The sequence below is a fragment of the Haemorhous mexicanus genome, chromosome Z (genome assembly GCF_027477595.1).
Source record: "Haemorhous mexicanus isolate bHaeMex1 chromosome Z, bHaeMex1.pri, whole genome shotgun sequence".
Lineage (NCBI taxonomy): Eukaryota > Metazoa > Chordata > Aves > Passeriformes > Fringillidae > Haemorhous > Haemorhous mexicanus.
In genome coordinates this window covers 84,886,068-84,902,180 of record NC_082381.1, presented here as the reverse complement: position 1 = coordinate 84,902,180, position 16,113 = coordinate 84,886,068, and the positions used below count along the sequence as shown (strand labels likewise).

The window sequence follows — 16,113 nt, the reverse complement described above, 5'->3', positions numbered from 1 at the left end:
TAAAATAGGGTTGAGTAGACCTGAACTAGGGATGAAACAACTTTTTATTTCTAGAAATTGCCTCTGTTTCTGGAAGCTCCTCTTTAACCTAGCCATCACTAACCCAGACCTCAGTCAGCACCTGCTGCTAAAATGCTATTTTACATTCAAATATCTTACATGGAAAATCTGTTTATTTGGAAAATCTGTTTATTTAGAATTGCCTTAGGGAGATTACCCCATTATCTCCCTCTTTACTAGATAGGGAAAAAAAGGCAAACAGTGAACTGAACCTGCTGAAAAGTGAGCAAAGTGTGTGTGCCTTGTGCAGACTTGGAAGGCCAGCATGCCATACTGTGTGAACACAGTCAGCAAGGAAAGTGCAGATTACTGTGCAGACATGGTTTCTGGTTTAATTTGTTATATGCTAATTCAGAGACCCTTACAGTATAGTGAAATCTGCAGTGCAGACATTCCTGTAGGTTTTAACTGTGGAGAAGAGATCATTATCATGCTCTTGACAAGCAAGGGAAAAGGAATGCATGGACAAGATGACTCAGATCAATATTCATCTCTAACTGTGTTAAAAAAAAGGCAATAATTTGACTAAAAAAAATTATCCTGAATTTTTCATTTGATAACTAAATAAGATTTCTGTTTTTTCTAGAGAATCTGGGCTTTGGTTGATTAGTTGGGCTTTTGGGTTTTTTTTGGTCAGAAATAAAATTGTTAGGAATACCTCAGTCTTTTCCTTGGAGCTTGATGCCATTTAGATGAAAGATACTAAAAGAATGAAAAACATAAAAGTGTAGAAGGTTAATGAGGTTTGTTTTTAAAAGTTAACACAAACTTTTATTACTTCAAGGTTAGTTGAGACAGACAGCTTCAGGTTAAATGTTGTACCTCTTTCTCAATGTATGGGGAGTGAAGATGAAGAAAATTGTATCAGCTGTCAGAGATGGAAGGGTCATTCTGACCAAGATTTCAGGCATGTGGAGTTTCAGGTATGTCTTGTGTGGGCAGTAGTGCACCATTTTCTTTTATGATGATTTGACAAAACAGTCAAAAAATTATTTTTTCCTGAGGACCAGGTCTGTATGACCCAGTGTTTATGTTCAATCCATTATTCAACTCTTGTGTATGTGTGGAGGACCTGAATCTCAAATGACACATTAAATTGAATGCACAGTTGAGAGAAATAATTAGCAAAAGAAATGGCTTCCTTGAGACTCATGATGAGGTTTTCAGGCTCATCATAGGGGAGATTTTGACACAACCAAGACAACTCGTTTTCAGCAGTTCTCCAGCTACATAATCCACTATCCCTCTACTCAGCATTTCAAACCACAAAATCACCGAGACTTACAATTTCAGCATCTTTCAGAGCCAGTGTCTGACATCAGCATTACTCACTGCCTGACATGATCAAGCCAGTTATTTCCTTCTGCCTCATTTGTTCAGGATGACAGCACCCCTAGAAAAAAGGATGGACTTTGTAAGCTAGAGAGTTCTCATGCAGAAGGCGGAGCCTGAAAATTTAACACTCTGTTTAAATAAGATTGCTTCTCTATCCTGTTAAAAATGCTGTGACAGGAGAATTGGTGCATTATCTAAGTCACATGATTTGGAAACAGCTACAGTGTCTTTTATTTATCATAGATTATTTGCCAGTATCTTTTTTCCCCCATGGACAAAAGGGTGTGATTGTATAAGGTCCAGGCAGCACCGAGATATTCTGCTTGCACTTCTCTTCCTCATGCTCCTGTGTTAATCCTATATGGAAGCACAGAAAGGGCTTTGTCTTCCCAGATTGGATTTCAAACTCTAGCCCTAACATACTGTAAAATCCTAGATAAGTATTTCCAAATAATTTCCACTTAGTCTTCAAGTGGAAACTGGAAAGCAGTGTTTTATACTCAGAAGAAATTTGTAAATAGTGTAAGACTATTAAGCACATTTGAAATGCCAATCCAAATGGAAAACATAAGCTACTTGTACTGCATGTCCCCCACAGTGTTCCCCCACAACAGCTTATGTGTGTGTGCAAAGTATTTTCCTTGTCATATAAGATATTTTCTCAGACCATGAAGATGTTCCTGATCCCTCTCCAAAAGCCTGGAGTTGTTTGCTGTGGCCCCCAGCTCAGCTGTGGCAATGGATTGCACAAAGTCCCTGACTTTGTCTTATTCTTCTGGGTTATTTCTTGGCTCACGGAATTTGTTTACATGGGCACAAAGAAACATGGGCTCCTTGCCAGTCTCATGGGAGGCTCTCCTTGGAAATTATCTAGAACAGTTGCTGTTGCCTGAAGAAGTTCATGCTGGAAGCCTCACCACAAAGCAGAAAGATTTCTGAAGCCATTTCTGATGTCCATATTCAAAGTCTCCCAAGGGACTGGCTCTGCTGGGTCAGGCAGATGGTCCATGACAAATGACAGAGCAAAACCTACACTGTTTTCCTCAGGGCTTCCCATTCTTCCCATTTCAACTGAGCTGCCTAGTCTTGCTCTCCACTTTCTCCTCGCTGCTTGTAACTTTGGGTCAAATGAGAATTCCTGCAGCACAACTCCTGTGTATTTTATATTGCTGGAATGGACTGGGATGCCTCATGGTGCTGCGTGTTTTGCCTAAGAGGTATTACCTCTGCACAGGCTGAGAAAAAAATTGGCAGCACCTGTCAAGTAAGCTGCTGGCTCAAAGACAGAGCCCTCAGCACAATATTTTGGAAGAAGCTAGTCAGCCGACTAGTCCACTGGTCTGATACTGCCTTCACTGAGCTGAATATGAATATGAAGCTGAATACCTGCCAGTGGAATTTCAATCATTAAGGGGGGAGAAAATAATGAACTCTAATTTTCAATTTACTGATTAGGATGTTTGTTTATGTTCTGCCTCTAAGGCATCTTGTAACAGCAAACTATCATATTTTAGTTCTCACAAAGCTCTGCAGTACAAAACAAAGATGAAGTGTTTACAATTTTTTCTTAATGAAAAAGAACATCATTACATTAACTTTCACTTTGATTGTATTGAAATCTTTATTTCAAATTAAAAATCAACCCTCTCATTTTAGTGCAGGCATGGGTATGCATGTATATGTGTATACCAGAATTTCAGCATGACTTGTATATGTACTTATATATATCCATATACTCACCCATATTTTCATGAGTTGTATGTATATGTGATTATGTCTTTTCATAGTTATCTCCTCTCATCTTTCTATTTTCTGAGTGCTAATACCATATCAAAAATAAATTAATTCATACAATGAGTACTAGTGTTTCAAAAAATTTAGCATGCTAAAAACTGAATTTTCCTAAAAATCTAGCCTTTATACTTGACAAAATAATTTAATTTTTTTTTTTTTTTGAGGTGGGAAGAAATATAGATAATGAAAAAAGAATTGTGGTTTTTAGTTCACCATTAGGCAATTTATAGCTGTGCATTACTAGAAATTGTTGCTTGTTTTTCTTTTAGAGAAATTGGATTTAGAGAAAAAAATTAAAGTTTCCTAGCTTTCCCATGCAGCAGTATCTTGATTCTTTCTAATACAGGTAAATAGTCCTCGAGAACTTTATTATTAACTACATTATTATAAATAATGTAAATATATAGAGGCTTTCATTTACATTCATATATATATATATATATATATATATATATATATGTATGTGTATATGGATATGGATATGGATATGGATATGTGTATATGGATATGTATATATGCATATATGTATGTATGTATATAAACATACATATACATGTGTTTGAAATTTTTTTTATTGTTTCCTGGGAGAAATAATAATGCAGTTCGGCGATGCTAGAGATTTTATGGGTACCATGTATGAAACAAATGCTTGCTTAATTGTTTCTGGCATATAAACATGAGCTGAAAAATGCAAGATCATAGCAGCTGTAAAGAGGCTGATCCTAAGGAAATGGAACTGGGATTCTTGAGCTTTAGCTATGGGATAAGCTTTTGATCCCAAAGGAACAGCTGACCATGTTAGTGCATAGGGCAAAATTAACTTTGTGCAACAGAAACTAGTGGTGCACACAGTTACTTCAAAATGATTTGATGGATTGAGAAATACAAGGTCTGCCTAAATCTTCCGTGGAGTTGAAGCAAATTGGGACTTAGGGAACAAGAAGCTGTACAACAGGATAATGGGCAAGTCATCTCCAACCCATGAGAAAGACATTCCCTCTCATACCCAGAGACAGTACCTGTGAGTAGATCCATGCAGGCATAGTTTTACTTAGTTATTAAGGATATCGCATAACCAAAATGTGATCTGAAAAATGGTCAAATGGAGCATTTATGGATTTTTGATTTAATAGCTAAAGCAGGTGCCTAATAATGATGAGAGTCTGAATATGTGCTTGGTGCATAGATGACATCCTCTAGCATCAATAATCTTTAATGGACACATATCAGAAGATAACTAACATAAGCACAGTTCATAATGCCCAGACATCTGTATATAAACAGTGCTGAGATGATGACCATGGCTAAGTTTGCAAAACCAGAGACATCAGGACCAGGCAGTCTGATGGGCTTTGGACACATATGCAAACTTCTATATTTATCTGAACCCAACCCTTTTAGTTTTGACCATTGCCAAGAAGAGCATTGATCCATATCTTATTTCAAAGTGGAACCACAATAAACATTCAACTGAAAATTAATAAAGTTTGTTAAGCCATCAGTTGCTCTCCAGCAACACTGAAGAATTTCTGAACTGGCGTTTATTGAAATGCAAATCACTGATCCTAAGTCCCACAGCCTTCATAACTATAATTTAAAAATTAATTGCACAGACCAAATCATCTCAGTGCTTGACTATCTGCCAGTTGAGAGTTCTTTAACTTCTGGTGTTGATAAATTGCTCCAGTCCCCTCCTGTAACACGTTCTGTGCTGACTGCAGACAGTAAAGAGGAATTAACTGGTTTCAAGGGAATAAGTTTCCTTGTCTTACTGCATATGTTCACTCATAATATAAGGCATGGAGCAACAGCAAACCAACAGGTTGCACTGCCCATGACTTCCAATACTGAGCTTCTAATGTTATTACAGCCTGAGGCAGTTATGGGTTTCCCTTGTGGTTTACTGTGGAAGAAAGCAGGTTCAGGACAGCTCAAATAAATTTCTCATTCCCTGTGTCACTTTAGAGGGCAGAAAACAGCCATAACATACTTTGTTGTGGCCAGCCCTCCTCTCCACTTCCTGTCTACTCCTCTTATACAAACTCCTCACCATAAACTGAGACTGAGAGGGAGCTTAATCTCTTCATATAAGTTTTCACTGATTGGAAAGGCCCACAAAATAAGTGGGCCAATCCTTGGGCCTTTTACCATTTTTGTCCTGTATGAGAAGAACAAAGGCAGTTTTATATGAGTTAAATATGAACATATATATCTTTTCCTACCTTAATCTGGTTGCTGACTGTACATTCTCCTAAATCTCACTTTGCTGTATTCTTGGAAGCCTCTCCTTGTGCCTTTGGGAAATACCTTTCATCTTAACTCCTCTAGTTTTATTCCATTTAATGTTTCTCCTCTTGACTTGCAAACATCCTCGTGGCAGATGAGTGAAGAAAGTGTCATGTCAAGCTAAATGATGCCACTGCAGCACTAAAAACAACACAGCCCATTACAGGAGAGGCCAAAAGCCCCGTAGGGAATCCTGAGACTTGGAGTCTGTAGTGTCCGTGTATTGATTGCTTTCTCCAAAGTTATTGAACAAAGAATATATTATATTATGACTTTGGCAAATAGAATGGCCATTAATGTTCAGGGACTCTGCATGGATTATGTTTTAGGTGTCTTTAAAGACTGGAAATGTCTGAAAACACAGTGCATTTCTGGCTGATTTGGAGTTTTTTGGTTTTTTTTCTATTTGTTTGGATTTGTTTGGTTTAGTTTTTTGGGGTTTTTTTTCAATAGTTTTCCACGAGAAATAAAAGCTCTAATAAGACACATCATTCAGGGACTAATTATTTTGAGCAAACATATCATCATAGTCTAATTATAATCCAAGTTGGCCAAGCTTACATTTTATGTTTTTCTTTACTTCATATATAAGTTGCTAGCTAAAAGCAAATAAAATGTTATCACCCTTATCATTGCTATCATTAGGAGTTTTTCTTATTGTTTACATCTATGGGCTCTATTCTCACATTGCAGTTCCACTATAGCAAAGGTGCAATGGGGAAAAATAGGCAGTCCTGCCTCAAATAGTTTAGATAATTAATTTAATGGGTAGCAGCCTGACAGGCAAATACAAGGAAATTACAAGAAAACATTTATGGAACAAGAATGCTGTTATAGCCTCCAAGTAAAGATTCAATTCAGCGTTCAGTAAAAGCTGTAATGAAATGTATTCATTTCTTTCGTTAAAAGCATAATCAAACTTAAATCTAAAATTTCAAATGGGCTACTAATTTTGACTGTTTTTATTTCCAGGTAAAGCCCATTTACATGAGCCTACTTTTCAGCCCATGGGAATACAGGCTATGTATAAAATGAGATATTTTGAATTAATAATAATTTTTCAAAATTCAGGCCATATTTGTTAATAAAAATCAAATCACCTAATTTTAAAAGGAAAATTTAACTATCTGGAAAGTTTTAAGTGAGTCCTCTAAAGAGTTTGAATGAGTTCAAAATTATTCCTTTGGGATATTTTGTGGATAACTCAATCTCTTTCCTGCCTTTCTCACAAATAAGTTTACCTTAACACTGGTCATTTTGGGTATATATCAGATACTAGAGTTTTTGTATGTTGCAGCTTAATAAAGCAACAGCAACAATTGCAATGAAGCTTTAATCCAAGATAGTTTATTATAATTTCCTTTATTGGTGATCTCATTTATGACAGAAATATTAATGAAAGCATGCTTATCTTTTGCAGCATGCAGACCGTTCTGTTTAAACTTTGATCCTCTAAATGGAGAATTTTCATTCCTGGTTTAAATGGGAGGTGAAGGGCTTGCCACTTCTCCAGAGTAACAAATCACTCAAAATCCAGGATATAAGTCAGACCCCCTCCACAGTTCAATCTTCATTTTGAAAAATCTGATAGATTTCATCCAAATATGGAGCTCTTTTTTTTACCTCCAGCCTGCTCTGTGCTAGTCTCAGTCTCCTCTGAACTGCCTCCTGTCCTGCCCAGAACTGCTGTGCTGTTCCCTTGGTCTCTCCATTTAGTGCAGCCAATCCCCAAAATTTAATTCCTAGTGGTGCAAGTTGGACATTTAAGTTGTCTTACAGCATGGAACCATAGAACCACTTAGGGATCGTCACATACAATTGTTAACCTTACACTGCCAGCTCCATCAACAAATCATGTCCCTAGGCATGAAGAAGGTCTTTGCCTTAATGATTGTTGATTCTTTTTTTTTCCCCCTCAGGGAAACAAAACAAAACAAAACAAAAACAAAGCAAAGCAAAGCAAAACAAAACTGTACAGACTTATGTTACTGAACGGGCAATTTTCCAACACGAAACCAAAGAGTCAACCACACATATCTTGGAGAACTATACAAGTCCTCTGCTAAAGTGGGTCAAGATTTCTTTATTGAAAGTAGTTAGTGGCCTTGGTTCCTTGCTTCTTGTAATAGACAAAGACTTCTTCTTTGTTTTATGGTGAAACACCCATAAAGCCTCCAGTTGTATCCAAAGAACATTGCACCTGGTTTCAGTTCAGTAAGGTGTTTCTGTCAGTGCTTTTTCTTGCTTTCCAGAGTCATTGTGCTGGGCCTCAGCCCATGTGCAGAAAAGATGTGACAAGATTGCAGTGGATTTTGGATTTTTTCTTTCCTGGTCTGTTGGTCAGTGGAGTACTAATGGACACTGGTGCAAGGGAAAGGATTGCAAATCTTAGGATCTGTTGACAAGGCACAAGAATTGTGTCACCCATACAGGCAACTTGTGGCTTAATATCAGACATTTAATCTCCCTGTAGTTAAACACCATCTGTAAAATGCATGTTAGGACACTGCTGTGGCAGGAGCTGTTGTGAGACGGGAAGGGTGCATAATTAATAGATGACTAAAGGCTGGATGGCAAAATTCATTTGATGGTGGGGAGGTTCATAATGAATTTCTGACCCAGGGGACAAACATCAGTGGTACTTCGTTACTTCAGTACTGGGATGAAGAAAAGTCCCTGTATCATTAAGCAGCTGGGAAGGAAGTGTAAATTGGGAGAAAAGAGGGAAGTGTCTTTTTCAGTGCACTCAAGGGAAGTGGCCACACTCTGCAGGTAAGGGGACTCAAACACTTAAAGGCAAGTTAAAACCACAGTTTAATCTATTTTCTTTACCTTTCTTTTAGGATTCTTGATATTACATATAGTAAAATCTGTTTTACTCATTTCCTTCTTTTATCCTCCCTTTCTGGTCATTTGCATTAAAAACTTCATATGGCCTCTCTCCAGAAAGCTCACCTACATGTCCCTAAACTCTAGATGCAAAGAGTCTCACCTGTCAGTCTAATCCATATTCTCCTTTTGTAATTGTCTTTAATTTAGAGGGCCCCTAATAATAATATTTTTTACTTTTATTAATTTATTCTCTCGCAACGGTTTCTATCACCTTTGTATAATTGAATCTTTTTTTGGTCTTGGGACTTGCATGTTAAGGTGACTTTCTTAGCTCTCTGATTCAGAATGAAAGGAATGCTGTTTCTAAGCATACCTAATGCTCTCTGTCATCCTGTAAACAATAAGCTTTGAAAAATAGAATAGCAACCTGTGTTAATTTAATTTAGTGCATACCATCTGATTGTTAAAAGAACATGGCAAAAACAAAAAAGCTTCTCTACTTAGGAAAAACTTAACTACAAACCCAAGAAAATTGTCCACTGCTGTTTCATATAAAGAATAGGTCAGTTGCAAGCAGCACTAGGTTAATCAAAGCATTTATTTGAAGTAGGCAGTATTTAATATTGCTTAAATTTACAACTCACATGGATGGTCTCTGTCTTCTGTCTCTTTAGTTTCCATCTGGAAAATATGTAGGGTGTTGTTTTAAAAGATAAAAATTCTGAAGTGTGTGTCAGATGTATACACACATTTGCAGCAAAAGTTCTGCTTTCTCCAAATAAGGCTATCTACTAGATACCAGAAAATCCCATGAGGAAAAAAAAAAAAAAAAAAAAGAAGAAGAAAAAGGAGCATTTCAAGTTAGCAGAACACAATATTTACCCAGAGAAAACAAAGATTTTCAACCCCCAGTCTTGCATATTTTAGTGCTTTCCTAAGTTCAGTATTCTCCTTTGTAAAACAGGTGTTTTGTCAGAATGGTACAATCCCGAGGGCTTGAGGAAATGCACACCTAGGCACACACGTGGGCACAGCACTGGAGATATTTTTAAATAATGACAAATGTAATTCCCCAGCATTTTTTTTTAAACAACTTTTTTTTTGAATCTTTGGTAGATTTTTTAGTCACTCTCAGAAACTGGATTAAACATAGAAGTGTACAGATATTTCCTCCTTGGAGCCATGGAAGTGACTGAATTTTCATCCCCAGGTCTCAGGTATATGAAATTCTGGTTCATCCCCTGGCAGAACACAAACATTATACAGAGGAAATATTAAGTAAATACAGGGGAAATATATTAAGTAAAATCAATGGTTTTAACTACACCAGCATTATTTCTATGAAATGCAATAACACTCCAGCAATGGCCCTTTTTGGCTATTCTTCATGTTAAACTCTGTAGGAAGTAATTACCCACATCATTACTGAAACTAGTTTTAAGGCATCACTTCAGGAGGATAAAGCAACTTTTCCAAGTTATTCCTACTTAAATGAGAAAATGGAATAGTTCCAGGCAAAAAAAATATTGTAAGGTGAAAAAGGAAGGATATCAGCGAGATAATTTGGTAGATGGCATGATGGTAGTAGTGTTATTTCTTTTCTTTTTGTAACTTTTTGTTTTAACTGAAAGATTGGACTAACTCCTATCCCTAATCCCAGCCTTCTCCTATCCAATTTGCCATGCCAGCTTTCATGGTCAGCATTGTTGAGCGCCTCTTATCATCCCTCTTTTATATGTTTGTTCCTGTTGTATTGGTGTTATTGGGGAACTTCCACAGATTTCCATAGTGGTTTTTTTTGTCCTTTTGAAAATACTACCTTGTTCACAATTTCTTTATCTCACTCCAAATATGTGAATGGAAGAAAACAACTGCAAATGGCTGTAATATAAGTTAAAACTGCTAAATAAATTATATAGAAAAATTAAAAGCTGCAAGTATGCAGTATAATGCATATTTTATTATTTCCTCCTTACAATGTTGTTTAAAAATACATAACCTCTTGATGTATGTATATTTCCTTGAGGAAGGTGCTCTGTAGCTCTGAGGCAGGATAAGTAGCATGTGATGTGGCAGCTGTAACGTAACAGCATATTTTCCCATAAAAAGCAGAGTAAATGGGCACATAAATTCCATATAAACTGTCAGCATGTCAGCTATGCTAACACTGGGTAAGCTACTGCCCTTGAGCCTTGCAAACTTATGTACAATCATTTTTCAAACTATTCTCTCCAAGAAGTGGTACTGCTCCTGTGGAAGCAACACTGTGACCACCCTTCCTTTGGCCAACTCAGCTGACTTGTTCCTATGCAAGACACAAAAAGGGATGAAACCCAGCCTTTTTCTGCTATAGATGATGTTTTCTCTGCTGTCTGAAACTCTGCAGGGAGTTTAACTATATTTTCTGACAGATCATCCCAGTCCGGGTTTCATCTCATCTGGCTTCAGGTGTCAGCAGAGCTCTGCCTTTAAGCAAGGCACCCCAGGCTCTGCAGGCACTCGTGGCAGTCAGCTGAGGTGCTGGGCTCTTTTAGGGAGCAATTCATCTCATCTACTTTCGCTGTGTACTTTGGCTGACATGCATCACACCTCGAAAGAGCCTAGGCAATTCAACAGACACCAACACCTGCATCATGAGTGTCTAAGCTAGAAGGCAAAAATCAACTCCCGAATTCCTCCAGACCTCTAAAATAAAATAAAAATGTTCTGCTATTTTTTTGTTGGTTTTTTTTTGCATGTTTTGAAGTCTATTTGAGGTCCCTACATCTTTGGAAGGATATATGTAAGTCCAAATACCTCATACACTTGGCCCATCTTAGTAGCCCTCACTAAGCTACCCAACCCATGTTTCTTGTTTGTGAAAAGGAAATGTGAAGACTGATTGTGTCTCCCCATGTAGAGTGAACTGAGGAATATGGAGAAATTGTGGAAAGAAGGAATGATGATACAATTTTGATAAACTTCATGCGACATTCAAATGCAATTATATTCCAAATACCACAGACATGTCAGGAAAAAGATGCAACTGCGGATGAGTTGGAAACTTTCTAGGCCAAAAAGTTTGTAATTGTGTTTTATCCAGTTCATTATTTGTACTACTTATTTCAAAAAACTATTCCTAAGGTAGGGAAAAAAACCATTTTGATAATTTTTCAGTGAAAATTTCTGTGTATTAATTTTTTTTTTTGAATGAAACATAAAAATTATGAAGAAAGAAAGAAGACAAGACGAAGAATTCCTTTGACAAATTTGAAAAAGCCTTTTTTTCCCTTCATACTTTTCAAATCTATTTTAGGACAGGAAACCCATTACCCAGAAAACTTACATAGGAATATTTACTGACCATCTTAGATTAACTTCACATGTTCTGGACTGTGACACAATGGTCATCAAAGACAAGCAATGTCAGCTGGAAGCAGTTAAAATTGTTGCATCAACAAAGAAAATGAAACTCTCCCACAATCACCCTTCCTCTTCAAGGTCAAGCGTTCTCTGTCGACCTCTTGAAACATGCACACAACTAAATTATACAGGCATATCATTGTTATCATAAATACATTATGTACGCCTATTTTCATAGTTAATGTAAGAGGGTCAGAGAAAATTTTTACTTGATAAGGGGGGTCAGTAACCTGAAAATGTTGAAGAACACTGCTTTAGATAGATGGACAAGGAAAGTCTTTATGACCTGATTTCCATGAACTTTAGCTGAGTTTCAAGTGCTGAGGAGGTATTTTAGTCTACAGTAGAAAGCAAGCCAATCCAAAGATGTTTCCTAGGTTGCTGTCAATGAGCTACCCAGCATTTCTCCATGTCATGCTTTCCATGTGACTCAGGTGTCCAAAAATATTTCACTTTTAATTTGAATCCTTCAAGCAAGCATTGTGAATTGCTGTAATCAATAAATGAAGCAACATAGTCTGAAGGTTTAAATAAAATCAAGAAAATTCATCTGATGCCGAGATTATAAAGGATCTTTCTGAATTAATTTAGCTGAAATAGAGAATAAAGGACATGATTTGTCTCTGAGCTAGGTACATTCTACTTGTTCATTTAAAATGGTTTATTGTGCAACAGATCTGATCTCTGATAAAGGATTTTAGGCAGCCTTGCAATGAAATAAAAATATGCCGTGAGGAAGAGGAAGCCAAAATCATCAGAATGAATATTTACAATTTTAATACATCCAGTCTATCATTAGTAATTATTTGAGTAAGTGTCCTTATTACAATTATCTCATACTTTAAAAAATAATTTAACTTATATTTGGTTATATTAAGAGATTTGTCTTCTTAATTTTTTGTTAGATTTTTTATTTTTGTTTTTTTTTTGTTGATTTCTTTTAGTTTTGTTTTCCATTTGAAACCTTCTATATTCCTATCTACACACTAACATTTGAATACTGAAATCTCAAGTCAACTTGTTTTTAATATCAGGAAACATAAAAGGAAAAAAGCTGTGTTTAGTGACTCCAAAATATAATGTGGAGTTATGTGATATTCACATTCAAAAACTCACATTTCAGATCCTCACGATCATGTTCTGAGAAGCAAATCAAAGTTATAACCACAGAGCTGGCCTATGGAAGGCATAAGAAAGAAAGGTAAATATATTGGTTATATTTCATTGTGTTTTCTAGGCATCCAATAAAACATCATGCACATACAATTATACTAATTAATAAACAGAGAATCACTGTTATGACAAAAAAGTGGCAATCACTTTTGATACTCTTTCAAGAATTGAGCTAAAGTGAAATTTATCTGACGTTCTGGCAAAGGCTGGTTTGATCTCACACCCTACAAACAGATCTACTAAAAGATAAAGAAATTCTGACAGCTGGCTAGACTGCCAGTAAAATTCAAGCCTCTTCATGTCCTTAGGTTTGGTGGCTTGGATAGTAATCCTCATGAGAATTCTTTAATCTGTTTGCAGGTTGATGTTTGTGTCTTATGAAGTGCAAACGGACAGTAAGAAAGGAAATAATAGAAAAAGAAAGAATAATATATTATAAAAGTTTATATTTGGTATTTTTTTTTCCTTAAAGCTGAGGAGATTTCATTTTAGGATGTGTTTTAAGATTTATGCAAACTTTGGATCAATGTATATATGCTGTTTCTCTTGCTAAGCCTCAAGCTGTGATCCCATCAGATCTCCTGGGGCACTTCCAGCTGTGATCCTGTCAGATCCCATAAGCTAAATAGGTTGGGCCAACTCAAGCTGTGATGCTGTCAGATTTCATCAGCTAAGCAGGTTTGGGATGAGTCAGGGCTTGAACAGGAGACTTGCAATGAGCAGGTTGGTTTCAAAGGACGCTGTGGCTGTGATAACTCCACAAAGGTGGGACATGTTCCCTGTCCCTTCATTGATCTCAGGCAGAAACTCTGCACTGCCAATAAGTCACACTGCTGAAAAACAGTGCTTAGGAAAAAGAGAGGGTGGAACTGGGGCCCTTCACCAAATCTCTCCATAAACAATCAGACTGGAAAAGAAATTTACTTTTTCTTTTGTGCCTATAATATGTTTCCCAGAAAGAAATCATGGAGAAAAACATATGACACTGGAATGGGTGAGTGTGGTCCAAATCTTTTTTTGGACAACTATGTGTATGTTGTTTTCACTTTGGAAACTGCATCATCACCCGTGCTGACAAGACTTTGCAAGATTTTTGCAGATGCAAAAAGAGGGAACAAGTGCTTTCATTATGTTTTTCAGGCAGTTTCCACTGCAATGTATTAGGATAGGACCTCTGAAGGACCAAGATTTCCTTCTCCCTAACAAAGAAAACTGCATATTCTGCCTGTGATTCTAGTCCCTACTGAAGCCTTCAAAAACTTTTTTAGAGTTCATGTTTGTATTAAACCAATGCAGAGAAGAAAACTAAATAGGTGAGGTTTACAATATTTCATGTGTAAAATACTTTTCTCAATGTATTTTGTAATTTATTCTCCCTCATTTCATTGTGAAACTAAACCAAAAGTACAAAGAAGGTTGTGAAAAAAAATTTAAAAAATCTTTTCTGGAAGGAGGGAAGGTATGTTTTGAAGTTGTATCCATTTTTCAAGGTTGATATTGACATTTTTTGGTGTGTTTATATTTGTGGCCTTTTCAATAGATATTTGTAACAAAATAATTTTTCTATTAAATAATTTCCATCATAAGAAATCACATTTTTTTGTTATATGGTTAACTTCAATAAATAGATAAAGCAAAAGCTGTGCCATAAAAATGAACTCGATAAATAGAAGTGGACAATTTCAAAGAAAACATTAATTAAAATAAAACAATACAACAATAATGATGTAAAAAATTTCACTACACATTTATTTTCTGAAGTAAAATAAAAGCTATTTTTAAGGAGGAAAACTGCTTGTGTGGAGTATTTTCTGAGCAATTTTTAGGAACAAGATCTTGTGGTGAAATAATCCATCTCCATGATGAGAGGTTCACTGAAAGAGAGGAATCCCCTTTCTGCAAAATTAATCTTGAGAGATCCTGTTGTCTTAATATAGTAAAAGGCAAAGATCTCTAAAGAAGTACTAAGTGTGCATTCAGTCCTAAGTACTAAGTGTGCTCCTTGATCCTTTGCTTGTAATGAATTGTAGGACAGAATATGGGAGTTTTTTAGCACATTTCAGGAAGTCTTACCCTGATTTAAAAATTACAGCTGTTGTGTGTGATGATCAGTTGATCATGTACCCCAGAGTAACTTAAAAAACAACCCTTAGGATAAAGGGGATGAGACCCACCTCACCATACTAGGCCAGGAAGATCTAGCAAAGTGAAAATCTGCAGTCAGCTGGGACTCCTCTCAGAGTCAGAGGATGGGAAGAGGAAAAACAGAAATCACTTTTCTGGGCAGCTTTTGACAGATGCATGCTAAAAGTTTTGCTTTCTTTCTGTTGACTTGAAAGGGAGAATCGGGGACTGATAGGGATATCCATGCAGATATCTCTACCAGTCAGATAAATGCAGGCCATGTTTTCCACAAAAATGTACACCACAGTGTTGGACTAACTTTTCATTTTCATCTGACTAAATCCAAGAGGTGCTGTTTCTCCTCAACACAAGCAGTTGGCTTGGTCCCTTGGCACTGATTAGTCAACAGAGGGAAAGAACACCTTATTTGCAGTAAAATATCTGAGATGTGGCTTTAAAACGTTAGGTCCTGACCACTTTTCTTCTTCTCCCAAGTCCCTGCAAGCTCAAAGACAGCCACCTTTAAAATTCAGATGGTCTCACTCACCGTCCAGGTTGGAATAAAAATGTATGGACCACATCTGGCTGTGCCTCAAGCTGCCTCCACACTCATACTGCTCCTGCCACAGTGCCGAGATTTGTTTCATCTTCTCATTGTCATCCTAAAAGTCACCCAGAATAGAAACTTCTGGGTCTTTTACCAGTGTCTGGGCTTCTTTACCTTGACATAATTGCTAGGTTGGGATATGGTTACCCAGGAGCATACAAGCTCATCATGACAGTCTATGCTTCAACCCCTCTTGCCCAGGGGACTGATGACTGGAAGAAGCTGGATTCTCTGCCCTGAGCCTCAGGGCTGATCAAGTTTTCTGTTTGCTTATCTCTGCTTAGAGGCACAAGGATGTTTTCCCCTCCTCCCTCACCACCCCACCCACTTTTTTTTTTTTTTCTTTTTTTTTCCTGGATGCTTAGAAATCCCCATTTGAAGTGTTAAACTGTAGATGAAGGTTTGTGTCAAGATTAGCGAGGTGGGTGGGAGGAGAGGGAGATGTTTTCCTCAGGAGCAAAGCCCTCAGCACAGCAGAGTACGTCAATAGAGACGAGGGG

General features: G+C 36.9%; 1 long non-coding RNA gene across 2 annotated transcripts in view; it reads right to left on the bottom strand.

Moving 5' to 3' along the window:
- The window catches only part of LOC132322264 (uncharacterized), a 32,399-nt gene extending 16,511 nt beyond the window's left edge, over positions 1 to 15,888 (bottom strand). Inside the window, exons 1-3 of one of the 2 annotated variants that reach the window (XR_009485066.1) lie at positions 15,554 to 15,888; positions 8,952 to 9,098; positions 1,346 to 1,453 (exon numbers count right to left, since the gene is read on the bottom strand). This is a non-coding gene — a long non-coding RNA (uncharacterized LOC132322264). Of the gene's footprint in view, positions 1 to 1,345; positions 1,454 to 6,855; positions 7,871 to 8,951; positions 9,099 to 15,553 lie in introns of those variants that run through there. The other variant, XR_009485065.1, reaches the window with a different exon arrangement.
- Between the last annotated feature and the right edge of the window lie 225 nt (positions 15,889 to 16,113).